The sequence below is a fragment of the Microtus pennsylvanicus genome, chromosome 9 (genome assembly GCF_037038515.1).
Source record: "Microtus pennsylvanicus isolate mMicPen1 chromosome 9, mMicPen1.hap1, whole genome shotgun sequence".
Classification (NCBI taxonomy): Eukaryota; Metazoa; Chordata; class Mammalia; order Rodentia; family Cricetidae; genus Microtus; species Microtus pennsylvanicus.
The window spans coordinates 39,278,743-39,301,704 of record NC_134587.1 but is presented as its reverse complement, the minus strand read 5'-3'; the positions used below and the strand labels follow the sequence as shown (position 1 = coordinate 39,301,704).

The following is a 22,962-nucleotide window of genomic DNA, read 5'->3' as shown; positions in this document are numbered from 1 at the left end:
TCAGGCTCCAAAAGTCACAGAGAAACCCTGTCTAGAAAAACCAAAAAAACAAAAAAAGTTAAAGCCTTTCTTTTCATTTAAACAGAAAAGGGGAGGTGATGTGGGATTCCCCTCTGTATGCTGTGAATATCATTGGTAAATAAAGGAACTGCTTTGGGCCTATTGCAGAGCAATAGGGGAACAGAGCTAGGCAGGGAAAACTAAATGGAATGCTGGGAGAAAGGAAGCAGAGTCAGAGAGAAGCCTTGGAGCTGCTGCCAGAGACAGACACGCTGAAAACTTGTTGGTAGGCCACCAGCCCCATGGTAAAATAGAAAATAACAGAGATGGGTTTATTCTAGATGTAAGAGCTAACTAGCAATACGTTTAAGTAATTGGCCAAGCAGTGGTTTAAATAATATAGTTTCTGTGTGATTATCTCGGGAGTCTGGCAGCCTGGAAACTAACAAGCGGCCTTCCTACAGCAGGTCACCCTCACAGGGAACCTGCAGGTAGAGATCAGAGAGTGAGGTATGTGGTGCATGGCACAGAGGTCTGGCCTGGCCTACAACTCTCACCCCCAAGGCCTCTACAATGTGGCTAGGGGTTAGCATGTCCACAGTCCCAGCCAAGGTACAGAACCTGGCTGGAACATCCCAGGAGGGCAGGTAGTATATGCTCTCCCTGGTGATGGCAGCTGGTAGTAGCTCTTCTTCACACTCTCCTGTAGCTCCTTCAGTCCTGAGTTGGTTTCCCTGTGATGAGCAGGACTGGGGATATTCTTGCCCTGGGCACAGATCTCCTACACACACGGGGACAGTGGCGTGCTTGTGGCTTATTCATAGAGGGGCTCATGAGGGTTCATTTGCATGGGCTTCTTCTTAGGACTGGTGTGGGGGTGGGGTGAATCTGCCATCTATGGCTAGGAGATATTTAATTCTCCAGCCCTGGTGTGTGGCCGGCCTGGACATGGGTCTGAACCGCAGGGCTCTGGACAGGTGGCAGATTTTGCCATTTGTTGTCCTTGCCCGAGAAGAACCTCACCCTGAGGCAAGGTGCCCCCCTTGGAGCCTGAGCTGACTGCCAAGGCTGGCAGCTGCTCCTCAGGCAGTTCAGCGGTGATGGGATCACCGAGAAAGCCACCAGCTGGAGCAGATGCCCCTGCAGCCAGGGCTCTGCTTCCCCAGGTCCTGTGGGGATTATCAACAAGGACTTCCACAGGCCCCAGGGGGCTCCGCTGATCTTAGCAGATCTGGCTGAGCCTTGCAGGTTCACACTGATCTCTCCTGCTCGAAGCCCTGAGAGACCAGGTTGCCATGAACACTGCAGCCACCTTTCCCTGGGCCCCTCCACATCTTTAAGTCCCCAACTCTACACGGCTATGTGGCCAGGGATGTCCTTCAGTCCTTCCGTCTGAGGCCAGAACCCTTTCTTAGAACGTGGGCTTCCCTGCTTTTCCTCCCTCTACAGGCCTTTGCCCTGTAGACAATATGCCGGACCTTCTCCTCTTCGTCCTGTGACCAGGTGGGCTCTCGAGAGATGCTCAGACAGCTTGTGGTTAAGAGACATAGCAGGCATCAGCCCCAGGGCAGCAGTGACCTGGTCCCGACAGAGCTGAGTTCACCCAATTTGTCTACTCAATCCAATACCTCGCACCCAGTGCAGGGGCAGAGATGGCTGTGGGCTTGCAGAGCCCCTCAGTATCTGGGAAATCCAGGATGAGGCCACAGTTGAGCATCATGGGTTTTATCAGGGGACACACACTGGACAAATCTTCAAGTCCATGAAGTCTAGGATGCATTGAATGGGGATCCCCAAGAGTTGCAGTCCCTTGCCCTCATGATCTCTGGCCTCCACGGCCTCAGTGTCCCTCAAGGAGATCACGCTGGCCCCCGCAGGGCTGCTGCCCAGATGGCTTCAGTGCCCCCGGCATCCTGAGGTTTCTGTTTCCCCCTGGCCACGGGTTCCCACGTGGACGACAATATGTGGAAACTCCTCCACATTCTTCAGGATGTCCGCTGCCCTTCCGGCCAGCTCGGCCTTGGCACCCAGGGGGGACTCGCCTTCCGGGCCTCACCCGAGGGCTGTGCATTCCACTCCAGTGACTCACTGTGTCCCTCCTCCCTAATGGCTTAGTGCTGACCTGTCTGGATGCCACCCTCTGCCAGGTTGGGGAGGAAGGGCAAGCTTCACCGGCCAGCCACGCTCCTGTACATACCACACCAGGATCTCAAGAATTCCTCCGTCCTCTCAGGATGCTGCATCTGGGGACCAAGCTCAGTTTTGCACCCACCAGACAACTCTGGATCTGGCCCCAGGACCTCAAGCACACCTAAGAATGGACTAAGTTACAACATGAACACATCCACCCAGGACAGGGTGCTCTTTGGAGCGTGCACACACTCATTCCTGTTGTCCCTCCTTTGTACCCTCCATGGCGGTTTCACCCCATCCCCGTAGCTACAGGGGCTCCGCTGGCCTGTGAACAGCTAAGCTCTCTTGCCCAACATGTGCCCCTCACCTTATGCTTATGGAAGCCACATAACATACATATGCATACTAACCAACTAACATACAGCACACATGTGCTAACATACCAACAAACTAACATACAGCACACATGTGCTAACATACTAACCAACTAACATACAGCACACATGTGCTAACATACCAACAAACTAACATACAGCACACATGTGCTAACATACCAACAAACTAACATACAGCACACATGTGCTAACATACCAACAAACTAACATACAGCACACATGTGCTAACATGCTAACCAACTAACATACAGCACACATGTGCTAACATACTAACCAACTAACATACAGCACACATGTGCTAACATGCTAACCAACTAACATACAGCACACATGTGCTAACATACCAACAAACTAACATACAGCACACATGTGCTAACATGCTAACCAACTAACATACAGCACACATGTGCTAACATGCTAACCAACTAATATACAGCACACATGTGCTAACATACCAACAAACTAACATACAGCACACATGTGCTAACATACCAACAAACTAACATACAGCACACATGTGCTAACATACCAACAAACTAACATACAGCACACATGTGCTAACATACCAACAAACTAACATACAGCACACATGTGCTAACATGCTAACCAACTAACATCCAGCACACATGCTAACAAACAGTTTACCACCTCCCCCAGGATGACTCTTGGCCTCACAGGAACTGCTTCGAGTCTCTCACGTATGTAATATGTACACGCATGACATCCTGTGTCAGCTCACCTGCATGGGGTTAGCCCAGATCTCCTGAGACATGCTTTTCTGCAGGAGCAAAGAGAAGACTATTACCAGCAACAGCCTTAGAAGCTAGCTTTCGGAGGGACCAGAACAAAGCTGTCCTTGTCACAGGCCTGCGTTGTGGTCTCCTGCATAGAACCATGTCCCTGACACACACTCATCAGGCCCACCTTGGTAGGCAGCTAACATGTTGACCTTAGAGGTCATCCTGCCTGGTGTGATCCCTCTAGCCCAAAGTCAAAGTGGAGGTCAGGCTCAGCCCAGCAGATGGCAGGGGTGCCGAGGTCAAGCCTGTACCCAGGGCTGCTGTGATTGGTGGCTATGGTTTAGGTAAGGGGCAGCCTCTTCTCAGACAGGCAGCTCCAGAACCTGGTGTGGTTGTGGTGAGGTACTGGCTTTTGGTGGCACTCAGTGGTGGCAGGACTCGGCTGCCCGTGGAGGTCATCACTTAGAGATTACAGATTAGCCCGGTCACTTACACATGTACTTCCGCAAACCTAGGCAATGACACTGGGACACAGCGCAGAAAGTGAGGCAGGGTTCAATTATAGCTGGGGACTTAGGGACACCCAGGACAGGGCCCTATGTTCCTGGGGGCAGCAAGGCTATACATTTTCCAGCTTCTACTTTGGTCTCTCCCCAAGGTTTCCGCTGTGTCCTGGGCCAATCCCACCAATTCCAGGCCCAGAGTCCTCTGCCCTGACCCCACCTCCCCCAAGCCTACCCCAGCCTTTCCTTCAGTCAGGTCGCGTGTTATGTGTGCAGCTGGGCCCTTCCTCTAGACCATAAGCAGGGGATCTGGGAGCAGCAGCCCCTCTAAGGGCTTTCATGTCTCTTCAGGGCAGGGCCTTCCTGACATTGTGGCGTGACTTCTGCTTCCTGCCTTCTCCCACTAAAACTGGGATTCCTCAAGGCGGGGATTGAGTGCTTTCACTGTGTGTGGATCAGGCCTGGGAGCAAACACCAACCCTGCTGTTTACATAGTGACACTTGCTTCACCCAGTCTCTGTCTTCAGGGAGAGCACCTGAGGCATTGAGCCACCACTCACCCATTTTACTCCTTGGGTGCGATGGCCCCTGTCCTGTCAGCGTGGTTGGTCTTCAGAGAACCCAACTTACTCAGAGGCCCTCCTCAAGCATCTGCCCTTGCTCCCAGCCTTGAACAAGAGCAGTCTGACCTCCACCCCAGACTGCAGGAGGTCACCTGAAGGTGTGGTAGGGATCTCTGCTACTCAGAGAGGAGGCCAGAGGCAAGGCTGTTAGGGAGGGCTTGTGTGATTACCAGGATGGTAGTTCCCTGCAAGGATTTGCCTAGATTTCCTCAGAGAGACCTCAGGAGTTGCTGTCTCCTCCTCCCCCCAACTCCTCAACTGTGCCAGCTTCCCAGAGTATTCCCAGTGTTTGGGAATGCAAAGACTTTTATTCCTTTGGGTCAGGTACAAACTCCTAGTTGGTGCTCAACAAAAGCTGGTGTCAGCTTCTGGAGGGGGGAAGACAAAGGAAGAAGAAACGCTCACAGGGAGTAGACATCTCTAGCTCTGATTCAGTCTGCTCTGTGGGTGGGGAGAGGCTGGCCTGGCTCAAGAAGCTCAGCCCCCCGGAAGTGGACAGTGAGGTCTGGGCTTGGGAGCAAAGGGCATACAGGACACTCCCTCGTGCCCTGGACTCTCAGGGAGTCAGGTGTGAGAGTGTCCCTCCAAACCTGGAAACACTGGGGGCCATGCGATATGGTTGCTGCTGCAGGACCTGCTGGATGAGGACTTGGGGGGTTAGTCTTTGCAGTTTCCTGGAGGTCATCCTGGGGTACTGCCTGCAGGGAGAGAGCCTGCCCATTGCTGATACCAAGTTTCTATGCTTTAAGGTTTTTATTTTCATTGAAGTCACTCGCATGATCAGGAGTTCACAGAGCTCTAGGAGAAATCTTGTGCACCCATCCCCAAGGCCCAGTCTCCCGAAGGTCGCCTTGGAGATAGCCTCACGCTTGCATACGCGTAACACAATTACTTGTTCACTTTCAGGATGTTTGGATGGCCCAAAAGTACTAGCTCGAGCATCTCAAGGTAAAGTATTCTGCATCTCCAACGCTGTGCGCATGAAAATCTGACTCACAGCCCAGCCACGCGTTCCCACGATTCTCAGCACCAATTCTTTCTGACCTGAAGCTTTCCCAGTCCATCAAGAATGGCTCTTCCTCTTACAGGTGAGGCTCCACCTTTTCAGGTTATGATAAAACAAAGCTTCTAGAAGTGTCCTACCTATGATGCCTAAGATGTAAAGGGGTGGTGTCTGTCCAAACAGATGTAAATCCTTCTTAAATCAAATTCCAAAAGTGGGGTGGCTACTGATCCAGTAGTGGGGTGGTTCCTGACCAGAAGTGGGGTGGCTGCTGATCCAGAAGTGGGGTGGCTCCTGACTAGAAGTGGGGTGGCTGCTGATCCAGAAGTGGGGTGGCTCCTGACCAGAAGTGGGGTGGCTCCTGATCCAGAAGTGGGGTGGCTGCTGATCCAGAAGTGGGGTGGCTGCTGATCCAGAAGTGGGGTGGCTCCTGATCCAGAAGTGGGGTGGCTCCTGATCCAAAAGTGGGGTGGCTGCTGATCCAGAAGTGGGGTGGCTGCTGATCCAGAAGTAGGGTGGCTGCTGATCCAGAAGATGGGGTGGCTCCTGGACACCGGCTCCAGGTGTGCATCAGGGAGTGAGCCATTCTTATTCGTGACCCCTCAGGTGTGCCCTGCTCTTTTGGAAGTTTGGAAGTCCTCCACATCATGTCAAGTCGGTTTGTGATATCATGCCTATACTACCTGTTTGTCAGGCTACTGATCCTCTCCTCAGGGCCTATCTGATGACTCCCACCCTTCTCCCATGGCCTTTCTCTACTCATTTTCCCCAAGGCTCTCATTATTGAGACATTTGGCTTTCTTGAAAAAAAATTCATAATTAGGAAATCTTTACTTTCTTTCTTTCTGCTGACCTTCTTTTGTACTACTTTTTAGAAGGTATGGTAAAGTTGATTTTTAAGTGTTTCATTGAGTCTTTTGTTTTGTTTTACACCAACGAGAAAGACAGCATCATTCAGAGATTTCCTGTATCTCTGTTTCCTTCTGCTTCTCCAGGCTCCAGTTCGGTGGTCTGTGTTAGCATGTCCAAGGCTGACCTATGACCTCCAGGCAGAGCAGCTGGAGCTCTGCACGGCAGTGCATGAAGCAGCAGCAGCAGCAGCAGCAACAGCCCCTGCCAGTTTCCTGCTGGTGTGGAAGACGGGGTCGGGGTGGGTTTATTACCAAGAGTTTCTCAGGGTCAGCCTGGAGCCTGCTATGGTTTGGATAGTGAGTTTGTGTGCTGGAGTCTTGGCCTCAGGTGGGGCTTGGTCCCTAGGACTGTGTTAGCTGTGATGTGAGGCTACAATGTGTTTGTGGCTCCTCTACATGTGGCCCCCTTTCTGCTTCTCTGCTGTGTGGTGGTGTGGACTACAGGGAGCCTCAGAGAGGTCGGCTGCTGATGGAGCGTGCACCCTCAGCCTTCACAACGAACTTAACACCTTTTTTCCTTTCTTTTCCTTTAAGTATTTATTGATTTATTTATTATGTATACAATGTTCTGTCTGTGTATATGCCTGCAGGGCAGAAGAGGGCACCAGACCTCATTACAGATGGTTGTGAGCCACGATGTAGTTGCTGGGAATTGAACTCAGGACCTTTGGAAGAGCAGGCAATACTCTTAACCTCTGAGCCATCTCTCCAGCCCCTTAACACCTTTTTTTCTAAGTCCCCAGCATCATCCTGTCCTTAGCTTTGCCAGCTCGCTCTGTCCCCGAGAAGGCTCCTGGGATCTTGCTTTCAGCTTGGCTGTTCAAAGGAACCTGGCTTCTGGCTCCTGAGTCATCCTGGGCTCCATGGCTGTCCTGGCATGTTCCTGCATTTGCAGTTCTTGCTGTTCTCCTGCTTTGGAGTCTCCAGCCCTCTAAAGTCAGTCACTGTCATTCCCGTCCTCTCAGAGTTTTTCTCCACGTTAGAGCAGAGAGGCAATAAATGCTGTTTTCCAACTAGTTATCTATTTATTTATTTAAGTTTTTCAAGACAGGGTTTCTTTGTGTAACAGTTCTGATTGTCCTGGAACTTGCTTTGTAGACTAGGCTGGCCTCAAACTCAGAGATCTGCCTGCCTCTGCCTCCTCCCAAATGCTGTGATTAAAGGTGTGTGCCATCACCACCTAGTTATTTATTTGTCTTTTTGAGACAATGTTTCTGTAATACAAATTCTAATTGGTCTTAATAATAAAAGCCCAGCATCAGCTATCAGGGGGGTGAAAGCGGAAGGATCAGAGAAGCAGATCTCTCTGCCACTAGCGGCAGAACTAGAGTTCTTACCTCTGCCAACGCTCAGACCAAAGGGACCATCCTGTCTTTAGACTGCATCCTCAGACTGCATCCTCAGACTGCTTCTGAACTCCTGTCTCCTCCTGCCTTATCTTCCTCTCTCCACTCTGCCGTATCATTCCTGTCTCCACCTCCCTAGTGCTGAAATCACCTTTGTGTGAGCTCTGTTTCTTTTAGATTGGATCAATTTTGTGTAGCCCAGGATGGCTTGAACTAAAAGAGATCTGTCTGCCTCTGTCTCTTGAGTCCTGGGATTAAAGGCTCTTGACTCCGAAATGGTCTCTTCAGTGGTGCTCTGCCCACAGACAATAATGCTTAAAGGAAGACAAGGAATGATAAACTTTTTCAAGCAACTTACACACAGGAACAAAGTTCAAGAATGTTTCTAACTGGACGTGGTAGTGTAAGCCTTTAATCCCAGCACTTAGGAGGCAGCAGATCTCTGTGTGTTCCAGGCCAGCCAGGGCTACACAGTGAGACTCTGTCTTTAAAAACAGAGGGAGGGAGGGAGGAAAGAAAGGAGGGATATAAAGGTAGTGTCTAGGGAAATAAAATTATCAAGCTGCAGCTGAAGGACTGGGGCTCAATTTCCATCACCTACACAGTGGATCACAGCCTTCTGCCTTCCGAGGACACTGAACACACACGTGTGCATATGTACATTCAGGCACATACATATAAAGTTTAATAAATAAACACTTAAAAAATATCAAGTGCCATAAAGGCAAAATATATGGCATCGACCGTCCAGTAGTGAAGAAGGGGGAAACTTAGTCCTTGGGAACTGGGCTAGAAATGGTACAATCAAAGCCACCATAAGACCACACAGAAATACTATTCAGTCTGTTTCCATCTGAGGACGATATAAGTCCGTAGGAACTGTATTTTTGTCCTTTTGTTCTTCAATGTCAGATGTGAAAAACCTCGTGCTGGCCGGAGGGTGGGAACGATGTGGGATGTCCTTCTGTATATGTGTTGCTTTTATTGATTGATGAATAAAGGTATTTGTGCCAATGGCTTAGCAGAATAAAGCCAGTCAGGATCAGAACAGAGATAGAATAAGTAGGTAGTGTCAGAGAGATGCCATGTAGCTGCCAAAGGAGACAGACGCCAGACGGAACCTTACCCATAGGCCACAGCCTCATAGCAATACACAGATGAATAGAAGTGGGTTAATTCAAGATGTAAGAGCTAGCAAGGAATACAGCTAAGCTGCTATTGGTCAAACAGTATTATAATTGATATTACAGTTGACTATTGAAAACTCAATCAAGTAGTGAGTGACTCCAATTGCAGCTGCTGTACCAGATGTGGTATCCTTAGTTGAGCAGATTAATTCATATATGGTACATGGTATGCATCTGCTGACCCAAAACATGATAAATGCCTACTTTTTCTCAGTACCCATCCATAAGGACCACTAGAAGCAATTTGCTTTCAGTTAGCAAGGCCAGCAGTATACCTTTACAGTTTTACCTCAAGGAAAAATTAATTTCCCAGCATGTGTCATAACTTAGTTAGAAGGGATCTCAATCATCTATGTCTTCCACAAAATATTAGACTGGTGCACTATATTGATGACATTATGCTGATTGGACCAAGTGAGTAGGAGGTAGCAACCATTTTGAACTTCTTGGTAACACATATGCATATCAAACAATGGGAAATAAATTCAACCAAAATTCAAAGGCCTTCTACCTCAGTGAAATTCTACTTAGGAGTCCAGTGGTGTGGGGCATGCTTGCGCCCAGCCCCATCCCACCACCCAGAAAGAAGCAGTGTTTTGTGGGCCCATTTGGATTCTGGAGACAGCACATTCCCCGCTTGGGTGTGTTACTCCGACCCATCTACCAAGTGACTGGGAAAGCTGCTAGCTTTGTGTGGGGCCTGGAACAGGAGAAGGCCCTTCAGCAGGTCCAGGCTGCTGTGCAGGCTGCTCTTCCCCCTGAACCATATGATCATAAAGAGCTGATGGTACTTGAGGTGCCAGTGGCAGATAGGGATGCTGTTTGGAGCCTATGGGTGAATCATAGTAGAGGTTTTTGGGATTTTGGAGCAAGGCTCTACCTTCATCGACAGACAACTATTCTCCCTTTGAAAGACAGCTCTTGGCCAGAGAACTATGACAGTGAGCCCACGATCGTGGAAGTCACTGCTGTGACCATGTTCCTCCGCATCCTGAAGCTGCTGACCTGATAGGAAGATGGAATGGCCCTTTGAAGAGACAGTGACAGCACCGCCAATTCGGTGACGAGGCCTGGAGGACTGGGGTGGGGATTTGAATCAGCGCCCAGTATATGGTGTGGTTTAGGATCCATGGGGTGGAAAAGGGAACGGTTAGATCTACTTGTTACCACCCCCAGTGACCAATAGGAAAGGTTTTGCTTCTTGTTCCCAAGACCTTGAAAATCTGTTGTCCTAGAAGTTTTGGCTCTAGAGCGGTTAGTGCTCCTGTTAGGAGCCACAACAAGTGTTCCATTGAACCAGAAGCTCAGAGTGCTCCCCAGACACTTCGGGCTTCTGACATCCTTCAACCCACGTGCTGAGGAAGGAATAATAGTTTTAGGAGGGGTGATTGAGCCAGGTTACCTTGAAGTGACTGGATTGCTTCTCCACAGAGGAGGTAAGAAAGTACATGTGGTTCTCAGCCTGAAGGGGGGTCGAATGGCCCTTTCACAGGGGTCGCCTAAGACCTTCAGAAAACACAGATATTTACACTATGATTCATAACAGTAGCAAAATTACAACTATGAAGTAGCAATGAAAATAATTTTATGGTTGGGGTAGTGACTACAACATGAGGAATTATATTCAAGTGTTGCAGTATTAGGAAGGTTGATGACCACTGCTTTAGGGCATCTCTTGGTGCTACTATGCCCTGTGATGACAGTCAATGGGAAACTACAATAACCCAATCTGGGCTGGGTGACAGAGGGCACAGACCCCTGAGAGATGAAGGTGTGGGTCGCTTTTCCAGGAAGAGAGCCAAGACCTGCAGAGGGTGCAGGGAACACAGAATGGGCAGCGGAGGAAGGTGGTTCTAAGTACCACTGAAGGCCACGTGACCGTCACAGAAACAATGGCTATAGCCGACCTGAGTGTGTCTGTCGTATTTTGTTAAGAATGTGTTTGTACTGATATTTGTGCTTGCTTTCTTCAGTTTCTGGTTTGTTTGTGTTTGTTTGTGAGACAGGGTTTCTCTGTGTAGTCTTCGTTAGTATTCAGGCATCTGTACTGGCCTGCCCTTGGGGTCCTGACGGGCTCTGTCCTCAGCTGTAGCCACTAAGAACACCACCATACGCATTCACTACTTTCCCTTTTAAAAGGGCCCTGCCCACCTCCAATCTTTCTTTCTCTGTTCCTTTCTCTCTGCTTCTCTGCCTGTGTCTCTGTCTCTCACTGCCTCTCTCTTCTCTTCTGCTGCTCCTGTCCCCAGAGGCCCATCTCCCCACTCCCCTTCCCTCTTTTTATGTTCCGTTTCCCCTGATAAAAACCCCTCCAACAAGAACTCTGTCTCATAGTGTTTTTCTCTCACCAGCAGCTTTTTTAAAATTACAGCTGCCCTGAAACTTGCTCTGTGGACCAGGGTGGCCTCAAACTCAGATCCACCTGCCTCTGCCTCCCAAGTGCTGGGATTAAAGGTGTGCGCCACCATGCCCAGCTTTTGATTCTTTATCATGTGATGTAGCATCAATTAAGAGAATACCAATGGTTCTCACACTTAAGTTTGAGATATTAAAAGAATGTCTTTCAAGGGATGTTTTCACATATTCTAAATTTATAATGTGTTTGCAGCTGTACAAAGGATAGTTCTATCATGTTAGGTGTGATTGTGACCGGTTTATTGTCTCCATTTGGAGAATAGCCATGACATTGATTGTGTAGCAAGTTGGCAAAGGATGGACTTGTGATGGCTATTCTAGTCTAGCTTGACTAATCTGGCATTAACTAGTCCTCCCATGGATGGACACACCCGTGAGGGATTTTTGCTTAGTTTTAAGTGGGAAGATCCACGGATGATCCAGATGTTTTAGGTGGGAAGACACCTTTGCTGTTGTTTGTCTGTTTGTTTTCGAGACAGGGTTTCTCTGTGTAACAGCCCTGGCTGTTCTGGAACTCACTCTGTAGACCAGACTGGTCTCGAATTCACGGAGATCTGCCTGCCTCTGCCTCCCGAGTGCTGGGATTAAAGTTGTGTGCCACCACAGCCTGGCCTGGAAGACTCACCTCTAATCTGGGCCACACCTCCTGCGGGAAGCTATATAAGGCTGTTGGGAAGGAAGCTTCAGTCTCCCTGCTTGCTCTCACCTTGCTACCCAGTCCATCTCTTCACTGACATTTCACTGAGATACTGGCCTGTACTGAAGACCAGCTGAGACATTCAAGCTTGTGGACTGGACAATGCCTGATTCTTGGACCTTCCATTCATAGGCAGCCATTGTCGGATTAACTAGGCCACAGCCTATAGGTCATTCTAACAAATCCCCTTTCTGTATGTGGAGAGACTCATTCTGTAATCTTCGTTATTTTAGGGAACCCTGACTATTTTACATACACTTAATACCTATGGCCTCTGTCGTCCAGTTGTGTGTGGTCGTGTCTTGTCGTAATCTGTAGTTCTGCAATGCTTGTTTCTGTTTTTCATCTTTGGTGAGGTAACTGTTCAAGTCTTTGGTCCAACTTTAAGTCAAGTTGCTTTCTTGTGTTGTAAGAGGTCTTTGTGTATTTTGAGCAATGGCTCTGTATCAACTGTCTTTGGCAAACATTTCGATGTGAATTTGTCTTCTTGTTCTTTGGGTGATTTCTTTAACATGTTAGTTGACCTGGTTACTTATTTTTTGTTCAGTTTTTTTCCCCTAGCATCACTGTGGGTGGAACCTAGGGCCTCATGAAAGCTCGGCACGAGCTATCCCACCGATCTCCAGGTACAGCTCTTTTGTTTAGTATTTTTGCATCCATGTTCATTAAATCCACTGACTTTCTCTGAGTGTTGATGGCTGAGTTTAAGCTGGCTGAATAAAGCAACTTACAATTGTGTCCTTTCAATACTCTTAAAATTTACATAAAATTGTTGTGATTTCTCTTTCCAAATATTAGAAAGAATTCATGCCATCTTAGTCTAGAGTGTTCTTTATCTGTGACAAAATTTTAAAATACACACTCTTTTTTTTTTTTAAACAAATAGGACTGTTCAACAACTATCCTCCCCCCACAAACTGTCTTTTAAGTATTTGGTCTCTTATGTCTAAACTGTCAAATACATTTTAATAAAGCTGCAAAGGATGCCCACACCACCATTTCAACCCCTGTTGTTCCTTTTCTAACCCCGTGTTGGTAATTTTGGTTTTTACTTTTTCTTTCTTAACGATCTGTACCTGAATCAATTACTTCTTTGGAAGTCACGGAGGGCAAAGGTGTCTGGTCATCCTTTTTCATTCATCTGGGACACACAAGAAAGAACTTTCCTTTTTTTTTTGAGCACCCCCATGGCTTCGTGTATTTTTTTAATTTATTTTAATTCATTTATTTCTTTTTATTTCATGTGTGTTAGTGTTTTGCCTTCATGTCTCTGTCAGGGTGTCAGATCCCCCTAGAACTGGAGTTATAGACAATTGTGAACTGCCATGTGGGTGCTGGAAATTGAACCCAGGTCCTCTGCGAGAACAGCCAGTACTCTCAACTGCTGAACCATCTCTCCTGTCCCAGATTCAGGTATTTTAAACATTCAAAGAACCATCGCTTTGATATTTCATCTATTCCACAGAGCCTCTGTTTCTTTTACTAGTGAATAGCATTTAGAAACCCAGATCTGGTTGCTAGGCATGCTCGTCACCATGGGATGTCCTTACATCTAGGCTTCCAGGGAACAAAGCTAAGGAAAAATGTTAAACTATTAACTTAAACCAATATGAGCAATTAAATCTAATCCCACAGTGTCTCCGCATTCACCCACTTTCCAGAGATGCATCCCCTCTCTCCAAGGAAGCTCTGGGTCCAGCTGATCTGCAGGCTCCTTCACTGGCTTTGTGCTTTCTGTTGGCTTGTTAAATATGGTAAGTTTGCAGGAGCAGCTAATTTTCTGCCCACCTCAGACTGGCTCCAAATGCTGTTTGCTTCACGCGGATCATAACCGCTCCGTCGGTCAGGTGTAGTGCCCCATTCTTAGGATGCAGAAACTCAGTAATGACAGTGGCCACACACGAGTCCTAGGGAGGAAGGGCAGGAAGGGTGGTCCAGCTTCCTGCCTTTCAAGTGGGATGCTTCATCGGTGGAGGCAGGTGTCTCACCACTGCTGCCTGATGAAGGACAGCCATGACACTTCAGATCTACATGCTACTCACCCAGGCCAGCAATCAGAGCACAGTGGGTTATTCTCCAGATGCCACAACCCTCAGGGGGCACCTCAGCTCCCTCTCCCACACACACCCTCACACAGGTACTCCCCTGAATCACACAGACACACATGCATACCAAACATGTGCACATGCAGAGACATAGGTAGGCATATACATACACAAAGGAATGTGCACACCACAGATGGCATGTGCATGTGCTCACATAAGTGCACACACTCACACCACACTGACATATGTGCATACTAAACATGTGCACATGCAGAGACATACACAGGTGCACACATACACAAAGGAATGTGCACACCACAAATGGCATGTGCATACGTGCACATAAGTGCACACACTCACACCACATTGACACATGTACATATTCACACATATGAACATATTTACACAGGTCCACAAGCCACAGAGACACAAATGCATGTGCATACATGCACATAAGTGCACACACTCACACCACATTGACACATGTACATATTCACACATATGAACATATTTACACAGGTCCACAAGCCACAGAGACACAAATGCACACATTTACACTAGACACTCAAATATTAACACACACTAGCACACACAGAGGCACGCATGCTCTCATAACACACAGATACATGCTCACACTCATATATGCACACATACACAAGATATTTCACATTCTCTCTAACACACACACACACACGACTCCAGGAAATCCACACCCTGTGGGGACCCTGTCAGTTTGTTGAACAACTAGACAGAATTCAAATACTGGGATTTTAATCAGAGGAATGAAGGAAGGAATAAGCTGCTGGGTAGTGCTAGGGTTACCAGCAGGCCAGCTTCCTCTAGCAGTGCTCTCTGTACAGTTGGGGGACTGTGTTCTGACTCACACGCATTCCTTGAGGAAGCTACCTGTCTACATTATCTGTGGCGGCCCTGACAGTGACGAGGAGCTCACGATGACAGCTTCCAGGTGTCTGCTGCCCTCATCTTGAGCTCCTAAGAGACCACTCAGCATCAGCTACTAGGACTTTATGGGATTTACTTGGCAATATACAAGATGTGGAAACCAGGAATCTATAAGGGCAAGCAGCTTCCTCTGGAGCTCTGGAAAGACAGCTACCTGGTGCTTAATAGTGTTCAGCTTCCTCTGGAGCAACAGACAGGGTGCTCACCTGCAAGGAACCAAAGTCAAGAGCACAGCCAGTACCACATACCTGCCTCCCACCCTGAGCATAGAAACTGAAGGAGCCTGACCATGGCCGTCACAAGCAGCCCTCAAGCAGAAGCCAAGCAGCGTCTTAGACAATGTACAGAGGTCGGTAGTCCACCCTTTCCAGCCCATACTCAGAGTCTGTGATCCTGCATGCGCACATCTGTACATGTGGCCTTGTCCCTGGTGGCCCCTAAGAGACTCCTCATTCCATAGCCAAGGTTAGAGACTTTGGGTGCCACCAACCGTGCTCCCCAAGCTGGGCAGAGGCAGGAACAAGACAGCTGTTGTTCTGGCAACAAAGAGACTTGTCTTAAGGTCCGCAGAGCATGAAGGGCACCTATAGGCTGCTGGAGAAGCCCTGAAGAAGCCTTGGAACACACCAACCACTGCCCAAGAATGAGCCCTCAACAAACCCCTCCATGGGCTCTGCGGAAGAGTCCTGATTGCTCCCTCCAGCCCATAGACACGTTTGCTGGGCTACTTACTCAGTTCAGATGGGGCAGAACAGAGGACCAGTGCTCAGACTGAGCCCCAGTCTTTGGCCGTAGATCCCACAGACTGGGTACATCCTGCTGGGGGCACTAAGCCCTGCCATAGCCCTGCCATAGCCCTGCCATAGCCCTGCCATAGCCCTGCCATAGCCCTCCCATAGCCCTGCCATAGCCCTGCCATAGCCCCACCATAGCCTTGCCATAGCCCCACCATAGCCCCGCCGTAGCCCCGCCATAGCCCCGCCATAGCCCTGCCATAGCCCTCCCATAGCCCTGCCATAGCCCTGCCATAGCCCCACCATAGCCCCGCCATAGCCCTGCCATAGCCCCACCATAGCCCCGCCGTAGCCCCGCCATAGCCCTCCCATAGCCCTGCCATAGCCCCACCATAGCCCTGCCATAGCCCCACCATAGCCCTGCCATAGCCCCACCATAGCCCTCCCATAGCCCTGCCATAGCCCTGCCATAGCCCTCCCATAGCCCTGCCATAGCCCTGCCATAGCCCCACCATAGCCCCACCATAGCCCTCCCATAGCCCTCCCATAGCCCTGCCATAGCCCCGCCATAGCCCTCCCATAGCCCTGCCATAGCCCCACCATAGCCCTCCCATAGCCCTCCCATAGCCCCGCCATAGCCCTCCCATAGCCCTGCCATAGCCCCACCATAGCCCCGCCATAGCCCCACCATAGCCCTGCCATAGCCCCACCATAGCCCTCCCATAGCCCTGCCATAGCCCTGCCATAGCCCTCCCATAGCCCTGCCATAGCCCTGCCATAGCCCCACCATAGCCCCACCATAGCCCTGCCATAGCCCTCCCATAGCCCTGCCATAGCCCTCCCATAGCCCTGCCATAGCCCTGCCATAGCCCCGCCATAGCCCTGCCATAGCCCCACCATAGCCCTCCCATAGCCCTCCCATAGCCCTGCCATAGCCCCGCCATAGCCCTCCCATAGCCCTCCCATAGCCCTGCCATAGCCCTGCCATAGCCCCTCCATAGCCCTCCCATAGCCCTGCCATAGCCCTGCCATAGCCCCGCCATAGCCCTCCCATAGCCCTCCCATAGCCCTGCCATAGCCCCGCCATAGCCCTCCCATAGCCCTGCCATAGCCCTCCCATAGCCCTGCCATAGCCCCGCCATAGCCCTCCCATAGCCCTCCCATAGCCCTGCCATAGCCCTCCCATAGCCCTCCCATAGCCCTGCCATAGCCCCGCCATAGCCCTCCCATAGCCCTCCCATAGCCCTGCCATAGCCCTCCCATAGCCCTCCCATAGCCCTGCCATAGCCCCGCCATAGCCCTCCCATAACCCCACCATAGCCCCGCAGTGTCCTCAGAGCTACTGTGGATTTGTGCTGGTGTGTACAATGTGTGTACAATGACTTTGAAGACAATGTCATTTGTCCCAAGGGCAGGAGTGGCTGCAGCTCTGGACTGAGCAGCCCTTGGCCCAGCCCACCTTAGAGTTTCAGCAGCAACACCCCGTTTCCCCACAAGGTTCCTCTGTATAGCTCTGACTGTCCTGGAACTGGAGCTGTAGACCAGGCTGGCCTCGAACTCAGAGATCTGCCTGCCTCTGCCTCCTGAGTGCTGGGACTAAAGCGTTGTGCCACCACTGCCCGGCTAAGGTTCAGGCTCTAGGTGATGTGGAACAAAGCACCAGCTCTGCTGTGGCTGGTTGGGCTTTCCCTACAACAGGGAGGCAGCTCAGTGGCCTCTGCACATTATGCGAAAGCCTCCTGCTCACCCAGTGAGCAGGAACTCCATGACCTCCTCTTAGGCCCTGCCCTCAAGGCGCTCCGGTGCTGGGTCTTCAGAGTTTGGTGCTGACAGAGTCTCCCCAGCCCCCACCAAGCCCTGTTTCTGGAGACCTGGGCTTTCTCCAAGTCTAAACCTAAATGATTTGCATGAGAAAGACGTTTACCTTTTCAGCATCCAGCTCAGGCTGCGGCTTCAACTTCTTGCCTAGCACAATTGCCTGGCAACACCGAGAGAGTGATTACATGTGTCTGGAGGGGGGCACAGTGCCTCAGAGGGGGTCTTACCCTATGTGCTGACACTGGCCACCACAGACATAGTCAAGGGTCTTCTTATGTCCAGCAGTTGCTGCTGGCTGAGGCACTGGGAACCTTGTGTTTCAAAGCAGGAAGCTCATGACACCAACCCAGTCCCTTGGGGTGGAACAGACAACAGGGAGAACTCACCCATCTATCTGATTCCCCAGACTTCTACTTGGGGCTTGCAAAGGTCAGGCAGTTGGAGCAAGAGCCCCACAGTGACCTATGCACAGTTGCGTCATCTCTCCCAGGAGCACCCACAGGCCCAGAAGAGCAGCATAGGCAGTCCTGGGTACATGCCACAGAGGGGCCAGGGTGTACCACATTCCTTGGAGGTTCAGGGGTGTAGGTGCACATCAGCTTCTTGGGGTCTTAGTCCCTCTTAGTCTTAGTCTAAAGAGACTCAGTGTCCCCTACACACACACACACACACACACACACACACACACCAAGACCAGTCCCTGTTGGGGAGTGAGAGAGGTAAAACACAAAGGCTGTGGTCAGATCTGCCCCAGGCTGTCATGGGTACCTGGGATAACCAAACCAACTGCTTTGGAGATAGTGGGCTGTCACAGCCTGGGAAGCATCTGGAGGGGAGTGGGTGTAGCTGTGAGGCGATTTCCCCAAACCTGCTGTGTTGCTGAGACCTTCCCACCACTGGCCAGAGCACACGTTGGCCCTGAGTACCAGCACGTACCGTAGCCTGGGATGCTATTAATAATTTCCATATATCGAGCTCCCATTATGAGCAAAAAATAACCAGCAAGAGCAGCGGCAAAGCTATCTGGCACCCCACCCCCAAGGCTCAGAGAGCCCAAAATAGCGTCCTGGGAAAGGCTTGGCGGCATGTAGCCCAAGGGGTTCGGGCTGGGCTTTCCCTGTGCTCTGACCCAGTGCCTCCACGGCTGGCTCTTGTCCAGGGGGCTCGGCCTCACCAGGCCCCAGGGGCCACAGGGCGTGGGATGGTCTCAGGGCAGGGGGAAGGTATGCATGGTTGAAGGAAGAATTCAGGACATGAGGATGATCTTCAGGACCTGGAGAGGCTAGGGGAGGAGTTAAGGGGTCACTACACCTACAGCTCCACGTGAGGGCCTCCGTATCATCTGGACCACAGATCCTCCAGAAACTGTAGGATCCCAAGGAAATCAGAGATGCCCCATCATGTTCCCATCATGACCTCTCAGAATCCCCTAAAACCCCTTTCCCTATCTCCATGAAGGACAGGGGAAGCCAAGGATTAGGCTGTTCTCTTCCGCTTGTGGGTTCAGGCTCTCTGCCAGTGACTTGGGGAGAGGGGGTTCTGGACGTGAAAGAGAGGGACAGTGGGTGAAGGGTCTGGGGGTGCCCACAACATCTACTGCACTGTTACTGTCCTAGCAACATTCAGGATGATCTGTCTTCTCCAGGCACGGCCCTTAATGGGACCCAAAACCCCTGACTGGGAGGTTGGCCCCAGGGTGGGCTCTGCGTCTTAGGTGTGTAGGCTCAAGCCTCATTTGTCACGTAGACTGGGACATGATTGGCCAGCAGCACCCAGGGGGGTTGTTTGAGGTGCCCCGTTATTCTTCCTATATGGGGTCACTGAGAGCGGGAGGACAGCCAGGCGATATCTCTGCATGCACCTAGGCTGCCCCCTGGTGGCCAGGTGGCCCTGGTGTGTGGCCGGCATGCCTCAGGCCTCCTTGTCCATCCATAGTGTATATCTGTGGTGGTAGTGGGGCATTTGGGAGGAGGGTTTTTAAAATTAATTTTTATTTTTTATAGCCTACCTGGGCAGAGACTAAGACAAGGGAGGAGCCTTTCCAGTCCTATCCAGCTACTGACAGGTGCCCTTGCTGACTGGGAGTGGTTGGACGCAGCAGAACCCAGAGCCACCTCCTCCAGGAAGCCCCCTGGCTTTGGCCTAACTTGAGCACCAGGGTTCTTTGTGGCCTATTGTTGTGGCTAGACCAGGCTAGCATGGGTCTGTGGCCATTTGTGCTGAATCCTCTCTCAAGTCATGCTAGAACGAATGGCTCTTGGTCATGTGGGTGACTGGGCAGGCCCGGGCAGGCAGGAAGATCGCCTGCCTGTCCAGTGAGAAGGCACGGTAGAAACCGTCAAGGGCTTGATGCTAGTTCCACAGGAGGAAGAGGCTGGGACTAGGCTGGGGACAGATGGAGGTAACAGGACCCTTACCTCTGCTACCCAGAGGGACACTTAGTCAAGAAAACCCAGAGGGGCCAGGATGGTAGCTTCTGGAAGTATCCTGGCTCCCCTGCCCCCGCCCCCCACTCTGAACGGCAGGAGGGCTGGGCAGGTGCCCAGGCTGGCTGAGGCCCAGACTGCATGGCCTAGGACCCCAGTGCCAGCCCAGCCTCCCACCTCTATGCCGGCCCCAAGCCAAACGCTTTTTTTTTTTTTTTTGCAAAGCTATCTTTTTACCTTGATAAGCTGTTTTAAAAATGTAAATAAAATAACTCAGCGGACAAAAGCAGGCATTGATTCTGCCCAGAGCCAGCCGCTGCCCTCGACATGAAATATCGCAGCACATTGAGTCGTGAGTCCCCGCTAATCCGGGCAGACAGGCCTGAATGGGGCCCCTTTGGACGGGCGCGGCGGTGGGCAGTGGAGCATGCACCGCCTGCTGGGCGGCCCTGCTCCTGGACAATGGCTTTTCTTCCCCGAAGGGGCCTGTGCGGGACAAGAGCCCCCTTTGTGTCGGATGCCTGTCTTGGAGAGCCAGAGCAGCACATTCAGCAGCCCCAGACAGTCTTTGAAAAGCTGGAGTGTAACAGAAGACACCCGAAACACTAGCTTGCCTTCTGCCTCCCTGCACTCTCCCCAGGCACAGCCGCCATTCAGCCTCAAGAATGGCCTCAGGGGGCCCCCAACCCCACATTGTTCCTGGGTGTGTGGCCATCTTGGTTCCTCAGCGCCCTCCACTTCTTGTGAGAGGCAGGTGTGACAGGAAATGAAGCCATTGTGGGCCGTGGTGCTGCTGACACACGGACCACCTCCCAGAGCCAACCAAGGTCTCCAAGGCCCAGGTGGCTCCTGGTGCCTAACATCTAAATCACAGCTGTAGGAGTGGTGACCCCAGAGCGCGGTCCCTGAAGTGTGCCCATCTTTGAGTCTCCACAGCGACAGGTTGGAAGTGATGATGCCTGCAATGGTGGCCTCCTAAAATGATGGCCTCACTCAGAACAGCAGGCACACCTGGGCCAGACCCCGCTGGAGGCCCCTCGAGCCACCCGTAAGCTGGGATCTGTATATCTCGGGCTCCGTGATGCTACCAGAGCCGTAGCATCAACCAGAAGCCTCTCTCTGTTTCCATGAGCCTCATAAAACCTGGTCACAGCCTGGACCTCCTGGGCCTGGGCCTCTGAATGTGGAACTTTAGGACTGGGTGTCCCTCTCAGAACCTCCTGGGCTCACACCAGAGACAGCAGCACTGACAAAGGTGACCCAGAACCCACAATGCCCACAGTCCACAAGTTCTCCCCCAGAAACTGCTGCCCCAGGGATGACAGGACGGAACACACTGGGTAGTCTCGGCCCTTCAAGTGTTTCTGTCTGGGCTGCCATGCTCGCTCAGGCTCTGCCTCGCACACACAAACAGATGGACTAATCAATTGACCAAAGGGCAAAGGAGAGGAGAGCGGCATGCCAGCCAGCTCAGGCAGGTAGGTTTGCCCCATGTCACACGTGCTCCTGACGGGACTGACTGGCAAGGCTGGACCGTCAGAGCGTGTGGGGGAGTGCTAGGAGGCGGCCTCAGAAGGCTCATCCCTGGGTCAGCAAGGAGCAGGGGTCTGGGTGGTAACGCCAGTGAGGGATCTACACCTTGATGCCTTCTCTCGGATGAAGTAGTATAAGAGGCTGCTGGGGCCCAGTCCCTGAAACCTCCATCGTTGGAGGCCCATAGCTCCATTCAGCGCTATAGTGGGGCTACAAACAGCCTCCATCTGGCTTCTGCCGCCTCGTGAACACGTGCCCCAAGAGGTAGAAGAGAGTCCCAGCCCGTTTCTCTGAAGGCCACGGGAGGTAGAAGGGTCACTCACGTCTGCCATTCACCTCTTTGAATTTGCCCTCATGGTGGAGATGGTGGGATATGAGAGAGCCTGTCTGTGTCCTGCAGCCATGAGATACTGGCCAACGACTCCACCAGCCCGCGGGGAGGCGCAAGGGCGGGGGGACTCTGGTTGAAGACCTTGACTGCAATTGGGTCAGCGCTGAGCTGTGCGGGGATACCCAAAACCCACGGTCTGGAGGCCATCAGGACGTGGAACTTAGCTGGGGAAAGGCTTGGAGATTGGGGCAGGCCTTGGCTGAGAGATCAGAACCTCTGGCCTGAACCAATAGGGAGAAGGTGATGGGAAAGTGAGAGGTTTGAGACCTGTCTACACAGCTCCCAGGAGGCTGAGGTCAAGCTCCCATCCGCTCTGAGCAATCATGGTGCACTACAGAGGTCTGGTGGACTACATAGGTCTTTTGGTCTGGGCAAGGAGCTCAGAACACGGGGGGGGGGGGGGAAATGGCAGGGGGCACTGACTCCCTTTCTCCCCTGTGCGGCTGTGGGTGTGGCTGTGTCTGCAGCCGGCGCTGCAGCTCATGGGCCACTCAGGCCTCCAGGGAGAGCATGTCCAGCGGCCTGGCTGGAGGGTCATCCAGGGCAGCTAACTCCTGCTGGGCTTCCTCCCGGAGCTGCAGAATCACAAAACCTCATTATCACGTCGTCCACTCCCCAGAGGCCCCTTGCAGCCTTCCCCACTTGCACAGAGGTTTTAAAAATTAATCTATTCAGAAGGTAACTGTCGCTATTCAGCCACCATCCATGCCTCCCCGTGACTTTTTATGCCGCTGAGATTCCATTCTGCTCCGCTGAGTCCCAAGGCCGTGGGCCCTGGTCATTGTCCACACTAATTATCCCATAAAGGCAGGAGCTTGTTCTAGGCCAGACAAAGGACTGCACTTGTCTAAGGGACAGGGATGGTCACAGACTCATAAATCACCATGCGCCGGCCGGCCATACCTGGATCAGGAGAGAGCAAAGGAAACACCAGAACCGGAGTTGACGCTGCCTGTCATTGACCTAACGGCTTCACTGCCGATTCAGGAACAGACTCAGGAGCTGAAACAAGAGTGACTAGGTATCCCCAGGGCCCCTGGCTTCCATTTGCATATAAGGACTAACAAGGGCTTAAAGCGGCTGCCGGTGTGGTCCTCTG

At 51.4% G+C, this 22,962-nt stretch overlaps 1 pseudogene; it reads left to right on the top strand.

Annotated features, from left to right (window-relative positions):
• The first annotated feature begins 1,962 nt into the window (after window positions 1-1,962).
• On the top strand, window positions 1,963-10,775 carry LOC142856969 (uncharacterized; annotated as a pseudogene).
• Window positions 10,776-22,962: the final 12,187 nt, after the last annotated feature.